This window comes from Babylonia areolata, chromosome 18, assembly GCF_041734735.1.
Source record: "Babylonia areolata isolate BAREFJ2019XMU chromosome 18, ASM4173473v1, whole genome shotgun sequence".
NCBI classification, from domain to species: domain Eukaryota; kingdom Metazoa; phylum Mollusca; class Gastropoda; order Neogastropoda; family Buccinidae; genus Babylonia; species Babylonia areolata.
Genome location: NC_134893.1, coordinates 9245717 through 9260716, shown reverse-complemented (window position 1 = coordinate 9260716; position 15000 = coordinate 9245717).

Here is a 15000-nt window from a genome sequence, read left to right as displayed (position 1 = left end):
AGGCTCTCCTTCAGCCCCGTAGAATTCTAGACCATGCTTTTTCTCATGTCGTATATATGTAGATCACACACCAAAGATCACACTCTCGTGGGGTCCTGAGAATATATATATATATATATATATATATATATATATGTGTGTGTGTGTGTGTGTGTGTGTGTGTGTGTGTGTGTAATATATATATATATATATATATATATATATATATATATATATATATATATATATATTCGTACGTATGGATATACTGTGTTAAACCAAGACCAGAAGTTGTTGAAAATTCAATTTTGGCGGAGATTTCACAACTCACACTCACACTCACACACAGCTTTAACACAAGCCGCGTACTTTCCAGCTTGTCCGGCTGAGAAGAAAACCCCGAGCAGTCATTATCGGGATAGCGCAGCACCACACTGAGCAGGGCACAGGAAGTAAGGTGAGGTGATACTGTCCCCCCCACCCCCCCGCCCCCCAATCCCCCCGAGATGGCCTGACAAGATCACTAACTGCTCCCCATAGGCCCCTTGTTGTCGGCCTTGGGGGTGGGGAGGGGGTTGGGCCAGGGGGTGGGGTGGGGGGGAGATAAGTGCGGTCCTTTATGGCTTTGCTGGGTTCAGCTCCCTGTGGCTGATGCTATCGGGTAAAAAGTGTGACCGCTGTGGTGGGTGACAAGGGGAGTTGGGTGGAATCCCGGCTGTGGTGGATTGGATTGCTTCAGGTGGGTTTGTCGGGGAGGTTTGGGATCCCCGATTGTCCGGGTGGTTGTATGCATGGACTGGTGACTTGGATGGAAAACATGAACCGTGGCAAAAAAATTGTTGACAGTTTTTTTCCCCCCGCGTTTTTCAACCGCTTTTGAACCCCTATTTTTCGCACCCCACCCCCTTATATCAGTTTTATCTTTACATTACACACACACACACACACACACACACACACACACACACCTGTGCTCCCGGGTGTGTGAATATCGTGCGCACGCGCGCCACTGCGCCGTGCACTAGCATGATACGTGTGTGCAGTTTGCTCAGCACAAACAGAAAAGGACCGACAACTCTCTCAAGCCGACTCATCCTACCTCGTTATTGCCCTCCCACTCCCCACCCCTCACCTGTAAAAATCCTCCTCTATTAGTGTCCCCCACCACTCCCGCCACTTCAAACAACTCCTACACCAAGACACCCAATACACCGAGCACTGTTCGTGCTGGCACGCACACTGACCCAGAACTAGCGGGCGTGAGGGAGGGGTGGGGTGGGGGGGGGGGGAGAGTGGCATTGGTGAAATTCCACAGCGGAAACCAAGACCGCCTGTGTGAACGAACCCGGCTCGATGGTAGTTCTGCTCACACATGTAGTAGATACTGGGAATACTAGTGTCTATGTCCTGTTGTACTGTATTGGTATCATAAGAGGCATAGAAAGGGCCGGCACTAATTGGCTGTAGGGTACTACACCTGCCCAGCTGGGCTCCAATACATGTCCACCCGACTGAGTGAGGCCCTAGGATCAGAAAGAGCTGATGGTAATTGGACCTCAGAAGAGATCTTGTTAGACAGCGGGGTTGTACGAACAGGTTGTTCAGCTAGCTGGCCAAGTCTCCCCTTATCCCCCACCTCATTCTCCTCCGCTCGCACCCCCACTCCCGTCCCGTCTCTCACAACCTGTGATCAGGCACACTGATGGCAGGTCTAAGTGGATTTCGTTCATTTATGAAGATTTATTGGCAAAGAGAATTCATGGAGTGGGTAAAGCGGGAAAACAAGTGGGTTGGTTGTCATTTCACGGGCGCAATAGCCGAGTGGTTAAAGTGTTGGACTGTCAATCTGAGGGTCCCGGGTTCGAATCACGGTGACGGCCCCTGGTGGGTAAAAGGGTGGAGATTTTTACGATCTCCCAGGTCAACATATGTGCAGACCTGCTAGTGCCTGAACCCCCTTCGTGTGTATATGCAAGCAGAAGATCAAATACGCACGTCCATGTCAGCGTTCGGTGGGGGTATGGAAACAAGAACATACCCAGCATGCACACCCTCGAAAACGGAGTATGGCTGCCTACATGGCGGGGTAAAAACGGTCATACACGTAAACGCCCAATCGTGTGCATATGAGTGAACGTGGGAGTTACAGCCCACGAACGCAGAAGAAGAAGAAGAAGAAAGATTTATCGGCAAAGAGAATTCACGGAGTGGGTAGAGCGGGAAAACAAGTGGGTTGGCTGTCACTGGATAAAGTATCGTAAGTCTGTCACGTACCACACCTCATCTCAAACCATTGTGTTCAACCCGTTCAGCTTGTAAGCTGGAGAAACACATCGGTTGAGCAGGAAAATCAGACAAGGGTAGTTCAGCAAACAAAATCTGGTTTTTTTTTAATGTTTAAAACATTTTTATTTTCGTAATTCGAAAACAAAGAAAGGATTTCTGTTTCAAGTGCGTCAGTCAGTGTCTCAGTGTTGAAATATAGTTGAGTTCATCAACTGTCGGCAGTGCAAATTTTTTTTTTTCAATGTGAATATATATTTGTTGTTGTTGTTGAAAAGACGAGTTTGCTTTTCTGGGGATCGAGTGGAAATCTTACTGGCGGCAGGTTCTAAGCACACGTGCCAATCACACTAACCATGGAAATGTACAATGGTCAATTTGTGTTGGAGGAAACAAGTCCTCCACACAGCATCAAGTCGTGTCAACATGATCCATATTTTTTCTCCCTTCGAGCAACTAGTTTTCCGACATTGGCACACAACGGGTAGCGTTTCCTTTTGGTCACTCGTATAAATTTATGTGTTCACTAAAACTGGTCGGTGTGACTTGCGGGCATATTTCTAAAGAGACCTTGATAGTATCCTTTTGTACTTGGGCACGTATTTCCCTGTGGACTGGCTTTATTGTGACATGTTTTATCGATGCTCTGACCCTCCCTTCCGTGTCTGGGTTGCTTTTGATGAATGACGTTATGCATCCGCATGCTCCAGCCTTCCCCTGCCCGCCTGTTTTAAAGAAAGGTCAAGCAGGTCCAGCGCCGTTTCAATGTGAATACATGCGGCTGGTTCCAAGTGTCGGGCCCCATCGCATTTGCTTTACGTTCCTGTCTTTCTTAGTAATAAGTCTGTGTTCGGTCGCAGTGAGTTAAAGTAGGTTTAAAGAGATGGCGTTCGGTGCACATTATATTCCATGTATTTTTTGGCATTGCGTTTGATATGTGAGTGCACGTGCGCGCTTCTCTCTCTCTCTCTCTCTCTCTCGTGTGTGTGTGTGTGTGTGTGTGTGTGTGTGTGTTATGGTCCAGTGACCTCCGTCCACTCAATTCCTTAACTGCTGAACTTGGCGAAATTAGATTTGTGTACCGTGAGTTTAGTGGAGTGATGGCCTAGAGGTAACGCGTCCGCGTAGGAAGCGAGAGAGAATCTGAGCGCGCTGGTTCGAATCACGGCTCAGCCGCCGATATTTTCTCCCCCTCCACTAGACCTTGAGTGGTGGTCTGGACGCTAGTCATTCGGATGAGACGATAAACCGAGGTCCCGTGTGCAGCATGCACTTAGCGCACGTAAAAGAACCCACGGCAACAAAAAGGTTGTTCCTGGCAAAATTCTGTAGAAAAATCCACTTCGATAGGTAAAACAAATAAAACTGCACGCAAGAAAAAATACAAAAAATGGGTGGCACTGTAGTATAGCGACGCGCTCTCCTTGGGGAGAGCAGCCCGAATTTCACACAGAGAAATCTGTTGTGATAGAAGAAATACAAATACAAATACAAAAAGGCAAACAACACTGCTGTGTGCTCTCATTGTTTCTTATTGAACAAAAGTAATTCAGTGCCAAGAGGAAGAAGTCCAGATGCAGAGTAGTGACAAGTCAGCTCTCTCGTCACAGTCAGGTGACAGCCCTTCACTGACTGGGGTCATTGTCAGCAGAAGTCAAAGGGTTAAACTTTACACCAAACGCCGCCGACTTCGACACTTGTCCTTCTTTATGGTGTGGGTAATGTGTGTGGTGTGTGGTGTGTGTGTGTGTTGGAGCTCATGTACGTTTATATGTATTTAACTGTGCTTTCATATCTGTGAAACTGCATGTTTGGTGCATATCTGTTATGCATGTGTGGGTGTATATGTGAATGTGTGTCTTCATGTTTTACATCTGTTTGCTTATTTATCATCATTGTTATTTATTTCTTTATTTATTTATTTATTTATTATTATTATCATTACTACCTTTTTATATATAATTATTATTTATTTATTTATTTATTTGTGTAAGCTTATCTATTATTTATTCACCTTTTTCCCCCTCAAGGCCTGACTAAGCGAGTTGGGTCACGCTGCTGCAGGTCAGGCATCTGCTTGGCAGATGTGGTGTAGCGTATATGGATTTGTCCGAACGCAGTGACGCCTCCTTGAGCTACTGAAACTGAAACTGAAACTATGGTGATGAATACCGTCGATGACAACGATGCTGCTTGGAGGTCTGTTTTGGTTTTGTGACTGTATGCCTTTCATAACATTTCCATCACAGCGTCATCCAGGGCTGAGAGATTCAGACACCTGCAGTGTTGACTGAGGAAGTTGTCCTGTACTATCAGATTCATTAGTGGAGTGGATGGCACTGAGCTGTGTGTAGTCCAGTGGCCTTCGTAAGTGGCTACAGCGGTGCACACAACTCTTGAGCGCTTTGATCGAAGGGGCGAGGTCGGAAAAATCGTGTTGATATTTCGTGAGCCTCTTTCACAAAAAAGAAATAGACGAAATGCTTTGTTTTGTTGTTGTTGTTCGTCGTTTTCCATGGTCCATATTTTCTTTCAAATGATTTGAATTTTGTGAAACACGTTTTTAACTCAGGAGTACTCTACCGAGCTACACTCTCCAGAATTGTTTGGAAGACAGCACACTGCCCATGTTTCATAGTCTCACATAGAGTTTAAAATCAACTGACAGTATTCAACAGGCAGTTTTACACTGTTATCTATGGTATTCTTTACAAGACTGTTGTGCAGAAAGGCGGCAAAGATTATCCAAAGCACAAAATTGGTCTTTTACATCAATGAACCCTTTTGGTTTTCTTTCTTTTCTTTGGTCAAGCGCAGAAGCTATGAAAAATGACTGTCGATTCATTTCATGGTGAAGGGTCACCTGTTTTATGGCTTGTGACGAGAAGCGAACCCACGATCTTCTGACAGCTGACGATCTGTCAGCACTGACCTGTGGTCACAGCTGGATAAGTGTCAGGGCCAGTCCGGGCCCAGGGCTTTCAGGCTTTGATTGGGATCGCTGGAAAAGCTGTGACAGCCGCTTTATCTTTGTGAGGGTGATGGCGATATCCCATGGATGGCCTTGACTGAAGTCGTATTCTGGTGTGGATGAGTTACTGCTGCACTACGAACTCTCTCTCTCCCTCACACACACACACACACACACACACACACACACACACCACACACACACACACACACACACACACACACACACACACACACACACACACACAGAATCCAATTTTTTGACACAGTCGAACAGCTTTCAAACAACCCCGTCTTTCCTCCTGAAAGCCCACGGCGCCCACACGATTTTTCTCACAGTGAGAGAAATTGTGGGATTGCGAGAAATTGTGGTCACACACACTCACTCACTCACTCACCCATTCACGCACTCACTCACTGACATACACATACAGTCACAGTTTTTGTTTTTAAACCAGGTCTGTGTCATCACCTTCACCGTCTTTTGTTGATGTTTTCGCTTACGCCACTGTCATTATCATGATCGTCGTTGTCGTTTCCCCCATTTCCCGTTTCTTTTTATCTCTCTCATTTTTTTCTCTCTTTGATTTGCATTGGGAAAAGACAAGAAACCAACTCCGATGATAAAAGAAATATTTAAAAAAAAAAAAAATAATAATGGGCATTCCCACGATTTCTCGCAGTTGAGAGAAAATGTGGGATGGGAACGACCACGATTTTTCGCAATCCCGCGATTTCTCCGAAAGTGAGAGAAATGGTGGGATTACATCCCCTCTCCTCTCTCTCTCTCTCCTTCTCTCTCCTCCCCTCTCTCTCTCTCTCTCTCTCTCTCTCTCCTCCCCTCTCTCTCTCCCTCTCTCTCTCTCCTCCCCTCTCTCTCTCTCCTCCCCCCTCTCCCTCCCTCTCTCTCTTTCCCCCTCTCTCTCTCCTCCCCTCTCTCTCCCTCTCTCTCTCTCTCTCTCTCTCTCTCTCTCTCTCTCTGTCACCGTTACTTTTACCCGTCTCATATTGTTTTCTTTGCTGAAAGGATAGTAGTGTCAGTGGCAATAACACAATCTCTCTCTCTCTATCTCTCCCTCTCTCTCTTTCTCTTTCCGTTATGTGTCCTTTACACACACAACTGCAGTGTATAAGAACATCAACTGTTTGTCCACCATTTATAATAATTATTATAAACAAAGAAACAAATAGCCTATGGCGAAAGGAAAACTAACTGCACACACGTGCATATTATCTCACATTTCTTTCTTTTTTTCTTTTTTAAATCTTAGAAGTAGTTCTTCAATTCATAAGACGATGGTTCATTTCTCTTTTAACTCTCTCCATACGAACGACGAAAGAGACGACGTTAACAGCGTTTCACCTCAATTACCATCATCAAAATATTGCAAGTGGAAGGCTCTTATACTGAAGAGGTGAATGTTGACAAAGAATACCACAATTCTGACGACGGAAGCTAAAGTTTGGGTCATTCAGACACCCACTGGACATCCGAGGGGTCTGTGTCGAGGAGAAGAGAGGACTGGCCGTACTGAGTGAGTTAAAATGATACTGTTGATATTGTCATATGTTTAAAAAAAAAGTGTATTTCAATATTGAAACTTAAGTTAACTGCTTCCCCTCACTCTGCCTTTGGAGGAAGTTTCAAAGAAATAACTTTGCATAATCATAGTCTTATTTATGAACTTTTTTTTTTGTTGTTGTTGTCAATGGCTGCTTTCATGTCAGATATCAGTTTACTGTCGTTCTACACACGTGGCGACACCACTAAAACGCCTTCAAAAGGAAGCCCCCGTAGAGGCCTGACGTACAATAACCACACGAGCTGACAAGGATTTACTGTGTGTTTATGCAGTCCTTGGAACAGGTGAATGGGACAGACTTTATCTTCACCAGTATACTTTCTGCACCATTTAAGTGGAATGGTTTGTACGTATGGGTATGTCAAGATGGAGTGGCGTGTTTATATCGTTACACTTTGTTGGGTTTTTTATTTAATTTCTTTTTAATTTTTTTTAGTTATAGTGTTATTACTACTCCAACGTAATACCGCACATTTCTTCCAACAATTCGATATAACAAAAAAAAGGGGGGAAAACGTTTGTAGTTTGGGGTATAATACATACACCATCATAAACTACGTATGATAGGGTCGTCTTTTTCCTGAAAGTTATTTGAATTGAATTGCTCGACGTGGTAGTAGTGTGCAGACTAAAACGGAACATAATATTCCTAACAACGGCTTTGTCGGTAGGAAATCTCGGAACAAGCATCAGAACGAAGACACAGGAATGGTACAAAATGTTGCTTTATCACACACACACACACACACACACACACACACACACATATATATATATATATATCAATATCATACACACACACACACACACACACATATATATATATATATATATATATATGTGTGTGTGTGTGTGTGTGTGTGTGTGTGTGTTTACACAAATATGGTGACACCACAGTACTACAAACTACTACAGTGCCAAAGATAACAATATCAAGCATGTCGCCGAATGATGATTGAATCGCCATCACTTCCACTGAACAGGAAATGGGGGCAGAAAGTTGAAACAAGAAAATTGGCAGGGACAGATTAATGGGTGTGTGGAAATTCACGCCAATGGGGTACTTTTCCCCACGGGCAAGCAAAACTCCACCGGCCAAACAATGGTGTCAAGTTAATAATGACCCGCCTGGGAAGGGATGATGAGGTAAACAGGGGTGACAGTAATGTGGGGGTATAAGAGACGGTGGAGGAGGAGTGGTGGAGGAGGAAAGGAGGAGGGACGGACTTAGGTTGCCAAGGTATGTTAATAATAATAATAATAATGGATACTTATATAGCACACTATCCAGAAATCTGCTCTAGGTGCTTTACAAAAACGCTTTGTTAACATAAAACATTACATCTATGTTACATACTGTCACAACCCGTAAGGGGTTAGCCATGAACCCCCGCCCCTTCCCAGACTAACTAACGTCCCAACAACACAACCACGGAGACAGAAAAGTTCAGCTCGTTTTACTATGGTCATGTAAACATACATAAATAAATGAACGCCTCAAACCCAATCATTACTCACACACACACACACACAAAATAAAATAAAATAACCTCTAACTACTGCACAATACAATTTGCTGTCAACTGCAGCGCCAGTTCTGCTCAAACACGAAGCCAGAGTTCAGACATTTGCTGACAGCCAAAGACGGACCACGCTGGTAGTCGCTGGCTGGAGCTGGTCGGGCAAGAGGGACAGTGGGAAAGTGGGAGCGGGAACGGGAGCGGGAGTGAGGGAGTTTCGGGGTGACACGTTAGAAGGGGGACGAGGACCATTCCAGGCTTGTCCCGGAGACCCGTCGAAGGCAGTGGCACGGAAGGGAGGGAATCAGGAAAACCTGTCACCAGGGGCCGAGGTCTTGTCGGGTGCGTAGCAACGTTACGCATTGGCGGAGGCCGTACGTACAACGTTGCCCCTAAAGAGGATGGGCATGGCGTGTGCGGAACGTAAAATTTGCTGCTACGTTCGACGTTCCTTTACGACAGCTCCCCCCCAGGCGTAAACCTATGCGTAGAACACGTGTCAGGAAGAAACATGGCGAACAGAGTATACTTTAGGTTACTGATGCGTCGAAATTTCAGACGTCAACGGATTCTGCGTGACCGTACCAATCCGTTTGATGTTTATGATGTGGACCTGTTTGCTAGGTTTCGTTTTCGACGGGAAGACATCGTTACTCTCGTCGACATATTTGGAGATGAGCTGGAGCATCCCCTCCAGAGAGGAGGTTCGCTACCTCCGTTGATGCAAGTGTTAGTTGCATTGCGTTTTTTGGCAACAGGGGGATTTCAGCGAGTGATTGGGGATTTGTTCCAAATTGACAGACGGACAGTAGCAAGAGTTATTGATCGATTCTCCTCAGTGTTGTCTAGAAGACTGGGGGAATTTGTTAAGCTTCCTGTTTCACAGAGAGAAGCTGATGTGATGAAAGACAGGTTCTACCAGATTGCACGTTTTCCCAATGTACTTGGCTGCATAGACTGTACACATATTCCAATCATTGCACCTGTGGTCAACGAATTTGAATACGTCAACCGCCACGGCAACCACACAATTAATGTGCAGCTCATCTGCAATGCAGATATGGTGATCATCAACTGCATTGTGCGTTGGCCAGGGTCAGTGCATGACTCTCGCATTTTGCGTGAAAGTAATCTTTTTCGGAACTTTGAAGGACCACAGGCTCCACTTCAGGGTGTATTCCTTGGAGACAGTGGCTATATGATTCGCCCTTGGCTCTTGACTCCAATCCTCAACCCGGACGGCTGAGGATGTATGTATTCACACATACATAATATGTCTTCTGAATCAAAGTTGTACAAAGGCTACATTTCTAAGAAATCCATGAGAAACAACACATATGTAGAGTTTGTAATCTTACCATGTTAGTAGCATGCACATTGAATAGCTGTTCTTACCCTGAATCACCAAATACCATTCAGAGAGAGAGAGAGGGAGACAGAGAGAGACAGACAGAGAATACTTACGCTTTATTCCTTCTAGAAGACATGTCTCGTCCCCCAGAATGTCCAAAACGACATCGTGCCACCACGGAATGTCAGGAAGAGGACCGCCACCCGTGGGAGGGTTTTTCAGTTTGCTGCGGAGACGGATGGCATTGAGTCGAAGATCGGACCTTTTTTTTTTCACTTTCTGGGTCGGCCTGTGTGTTTTTCCTCTGGCATTGACACAGTTTGCAATATCCTCCCAGAGTTGTTGCTTTTTTTTTTTTAACCGTCACTGCGTTGTTCAGCCTGCAGAACAAGGCTGAAGCATGTTCTTTAACAAGCTCCAGCAAACAACGAATCTCCTCTTCCGTAAAATTTGTCGTCCTCTGTCTTGAGCTTTCAGTTTGGTCTTCCATTTTAGCAAGAGCAAGAGGACGAGATGTGCAGCGGAAACGGTTTTCCCGTTCGCTTTAGCTATTTTTAGCTTAACGTCATACGTACGCTTCACAACGCACGACGTAGCTCCGCGAGCAACTAAGTATGTGTCATGACCACACATTTACGCATTTGCGGAACTACGTCGTGCGTTGGCTTTCCGCGTTCGTAAGTTGATGCGTAACTGTCTTGATGTACGCATCCGACAAGACCTCGGCCCCAGGTAAATGGGCACACCGCTGCCCAGGGTGAAACACAGACCCACACACACAGAAAGAAGGGGGTGACAACGCACACACCCCACTACTTCTGTAGGACGACACCCAACAGCTCCCTCGCTGGAATGGTGACCCGTCTCTTGACAGAGCGTGGCATCAAAAGCCCAGAGAAATCTTTCTCTCCCCACCATATAGACTTCTGAACTCACTCAGAGTTCACAAACCGTTCAGGAGAAGGGACATGACATACACATATCCTCAGATATGCACGTGTAAAAGCATGAAGGGGGAGAGAGGGGGTGAAGGAGAGGGATGGAAAGAGGGGGAGAAGGGAGAGAAAGAGAGGAGAGGGAGGGAGAGAAAGGGGGAGAAGGGATGGAAAAGAGTTGCACATGAACACAAGCATATCAACCGTCACGAGCCGTGACACATACACACACCAAAATATGACTACACACACACACACACACACACACACACACACACTGCGTACATACATTTTAACAATACACGTGTATCTAACAGCTACCCTAACACATACGGACACATAGGCAGGCACAAACTTACATAAACGCACGCTCACACAATACACATTCATATACATGCATGTAGTTAACATAGTCAAGCACAGCTAACGCAAAGGAAGTGGACCTGCCACAATTGAACTTACTGCTGAGGGAAAAGGTGAGTATGTTCAGCTGGTTGAGCGCAGAGCTCGCAAGTAAAAACGTTGCGAGATTGAATCAGAGACACATTGCAAGTTTGAATCACAGCCACCCAACAACAGAATTATTGGTATCGTCGCTGCTGCCTATTTTAACGTGTTGATATCGTTCAGGTGGTGTCAGTGTGGCGTTAGATATAGCCTCCTACCCTACCCCCCAACCCCAGAACCCGACCCCCCATTTTCCTGGTATGGTTATTCCCGTCGGTCATATCACCTGAGGTTAGAGGGGGGGGGGGGGATGTTTAGTCGACGTTTAAAATATATCGAAGGTAATGAATGGGATTAAGCGAGATGGAAGTCAAACAGGTACCGCTGTTCAGTTGTACGGAAGTGAACGTTCTCCACAGTGTCGCTGTACCCCACAGCAGTCAGGGCTGCGGGCAGGTCCTGTCCACTGTCGTGTCCACTCCACTAGGGCTGACCACTGAAGCCTGTCGTGTATGCGGTCCAGCCCTCACTGGTCAACTCGCTCTGAACATTGTTCAAACACCGTCTGTGACTGACCACTGACCAGGCCAGTTGACGGTAATTGACACCACGTATGTCGGTCTACACACACACATACACACACGTGCTCACGCACAGATGCACACACGTACGCAAGCGCGCGCGCACACACACACACACACACACACACACACGCATACTTACATACACACATACATATATACATGTTCACACACACACACACACACACACACACACACACACACACACACACTTATACGCGCACGCACTCACTCATACAATTACACACACGCACACTTACAAATATGCACACACGCACGCAAGCACGCACGCGCGCGCACACACACACACACACACACACACTCACTCACACAACACACACACACTCACACAACTCACACACACACTCTCACACAACACACACACACACACACACACACACACACACACACATACGGGTTCCAAGGTAGGGACACCTCAAACCAAACCAAACACACACCTGACTCAAGTCTTTCTGTCCATTGTGTGACGGTGTGAGGAAAGGAGTGTTGGTCGGTGTCAAACAGACCCACCACACCCATCTTTTGTAGGGCCACTGATCCCCTTTCCCCTCGGCCCTCCCGTTTCTCTGTCTAGGTTTCCGATGAGAATTGACCCGTCTCGGCAGAGGCCCCTAGCTCCCAGCAAAGCCTTCTGTATAAACACGTGCTTGTCAAGACCTTTAAGGAGGCTAGACCAGGTGACCGCTGCTGTAGCAGCTTACAGCTTGAACAGAACATGGCAAGACAAGAGAGGCAAGGCCTTCACTTTAAAAAAAAAATCCAAGCTTTTTATGTATTGAGTATAATTTCAAAATGTAATGTTTAAGATGAGAAAGATCAGTTTAAAGCAAATTAAGTCCACTAACATTAATTACAAAGTAATTTCCCTTTTTTACTACTGCACCAAAACGTTTGCAAAATAAATAAAACTTCCATGCTTAGCAAAAGAAGTTCCTGATTGAACAGAAAATGATAATAATGACTGCTCTTGTTGTTGGGTCAGAATATCAGATCAAAGTGCCAAGTTTAGAGAATACAAAAAATATAAATATAACAGTAACTGCAGTTTGCATATAATTAGGCTTCTTTTTTCTTTTCTTTTCTTTTTTTTTTTGGTGCCCATCCCAGAGGTGCAATATTGTTTTAAACAAGATGACTGGAAAGAACTGAATGTTTCCTATTTTTATGCCTAATTTGGTGTCAACTGACAAAGTATTTGCAGAGAAAATGTCAATGTTAAAGTTTACCACGGACACACACACACACACACACACACACACACACACACACACACACACACACACACACACACACAACCGAACACCGGGTTTACACAAGTGAGTCAAAAACGAATAAAGGCGAGGAAACAACTCGATCGGTTTCGGTTTTGCAAGAAAATGTAGAACACTGTCTTAGCAGATAAATTTTGCTTTCCGTTTCGCAGAAGCAGTAAAATGTTGACAGCATTTTTTTTTCACAGTGTGTTTAGGTGTACTGTTACTGTTCCGAAGTGAAACAAGTTAGTGACTCAGTGACACCAGTCTACCTTCAAAGGCACGTATGGGTTCATATTATCACCACCACCTGTCACAGTCTTTTTCAAAATCATGCTGTATTCCTCCTCCTTCTTCTTCTTCGTTCGTGGGCTGCAACTCCCACGTTCACTCGTATGCACACGAGTGGGCTTTTACGTGTATGACCGTTTTTACCCCGCCATGTAGGCAGCCATACTCCGTTTTCGGGGGTGTGCATGCTGGGTATGTTCTTGTTTCCATAACCCACCGAACGCTGACATGGATTACGGGATCTTTAACGTGCGTATTTGATCTTCTGCTTGCATATACACACGAAGGGGGTTCAGGCACTAGCAGGTCTGCACATATGTTGACCTGGGAGATCGTAAAAATCTCCACCCTTCACCCACCAGGCGCCGTCACCGTGATTCGAACCCGGGACCCTCAGATTGACAGTCCAACGCTTTAACCACTTGGCTGTTGCGCCCGTCATGCTGTATTCCAAACCCTTACCAGCTCGTAGGGTAAGGCATATTTCCCCCCTTTTTTTAAAATTAATTTTAGCAGAAATGTTGTAGCATAATGGATTAGTCCACACGCTTGGACACCTTGAAACTGACACTGCTGTATCGTTAATACACACTGACTGTGCGGGTTAGAGATGATTTTTTTTGTTTTTTGTTGGTTAATTTTTTTTTTATCCTGCAACTTGAAAACGAAGAGCTATTACCGGTTTCTTCATGAATTAAGGGCACTACCCGTTTGACGTTCCCGACTACACTCAGTGGAATCCAACAATGACCGAATCTCCCTGAAGATATTTTGACAAGCTACGCGGTCAAAGGACGGAACCGTCTTTTGTGCTGTTGTGGAGTTTAACGACCTCTTCGGTTTGTGCCGTTATTGTGGTCAGTGCTTGAAGGTTTGGTGAAGGTTTCGTTTCGCGAAGGACTTGAGTCTTGGGGCCTTCAGCGTCTGCAGGGTCCTTCAGAAACGTCACAGTAGTTTCCCTTAGGGAATAGGGGAATATCCCGGGATAGGCCTGACGTAGGTAGTGATACAGATGGGGGAGCGAGCGGTGGTGGGGATTTGGGGGTGGCGGACACAAAGAGTTTGACAGGGCCATGTTTGGGTTTCATTTGAGTGAGTGAAGTCGTTACGTGGATTTGAGGACGTGCCGTTAGGCTTGAGGAAGGGCGTGTGTGTGTGTATGGGGGGGGGGGGGGGGGGGGGGAGGGAGGCGGGGGGGAGGAGGGGGTGGCGGGCTGGGGCGAAGCTGCTGACCATGGGAATGAATAATTCTGTCCCAAGATCTCTGGGAATATATATATGTATGTGTGTGTGTGTGTGTGTGTGTGTGTGTGTATGTGTGTGTGTGTAGTATTTATTTTATTTTATTTTTTGAAATTGGTTAATTTATCAATGATGTTGGTAATTCATTTCTACCTGACGAACGCACGTATTTATTGATTATGTGCTACGTTTTGGTTTTACGCCCAGGGTGTCATGCAAAGTTATTCACAGTAAACAGGTGATCAATGGGAAGCTGATTAATTAAAAGTGCAGGATACACGTAATGGGTGACCACAAATTGCTTTAATAGCACACTTCGCTAACACACAACAGAAAACAAACGAATAAAAGAATAGCAGTTTCAGTAAAATAGAAAATATTGTGTTCATAAGAATACGTGAATACGTAAGTAGTTGAATGAAGGGGGTGGGGGGGGGGGGGGGGGGGGAGGAGTTCTGGGTGATGTATTGTTGACATGCTCTGTAATGGAAAAGGACTCTGATTCTGCCGTCACACACACACACACACACCAGTGATAGCAGAC